Source organism: Phalaenopsis equestris, unplaced genomic scaffold, assembly GCF_001263595.1.
Source record: "Phalaenopsis equestris unplaced genomic scaffold, ASM126359v1 Scaffold000002, whole genome shotgun sequence".
NCBI classification, from domain to species: domain Eukaryota; kingdom Viridiplantae; phylum Streptophyta; class Magnoliopsida; order Asparagales; family Orchidaceae; genus Phalaenopsis; species Phalaenopsis equestris.
The window spans coordinates 69072046-69072608 of record NW_018164444.1 but is presented as its reverse complement, the minus strand read 5'-3'; positions in this window follow the sequence as shown (position 1 = coordinate 69072608).

Genomic DNA, 563 nt, shown 5'->3' with positions numbered 1-563 from the left:
ATGCTTTTTCATTCTGTATAGAGAAAGATGGATTAGTTCCATTTGAATACATTGTGATTTGTTGGCATAGGTTAAAGCAATCAATGATAGACATAACTTGGGATGTAAATGACACAAGTTAGCTTGAGCTCGACCCGTTAATGAGCTCGTAAATCAAGCTTATCGAACTCAACTCAAGCTTGTTTATTAAATAAGCTTGAATTCAAGTTTGTTGGCCGCGAAGGCCAGGTTGATTAGCCGATTGATTTTCGCATGGATGCACGCTTAGGCGAGTTGTTGTGATACTCCTCCAGCCAACCAGCTAGCAAGCTTGGTGTCATCATTTAAAGCCAAGCTTAAGCTCGAGCTCGACTCGAGCTTAGGCATGAATTGAGCTCATCCCGACTCGTTTATATCCCTAGGCATGTCTAATGCAATATTAAACAAGTGCTTCAGTCCCATAAAGTAACCCTCGCATAAAACCTCATTTTATAGTACGCGTGTGGAATTCGGGGCGGAGGGTGATAAGGGGCCGGGGGTGATAAAGACTGCACTATTCCTTACCAAAGCCCTGAGGTGTTTAA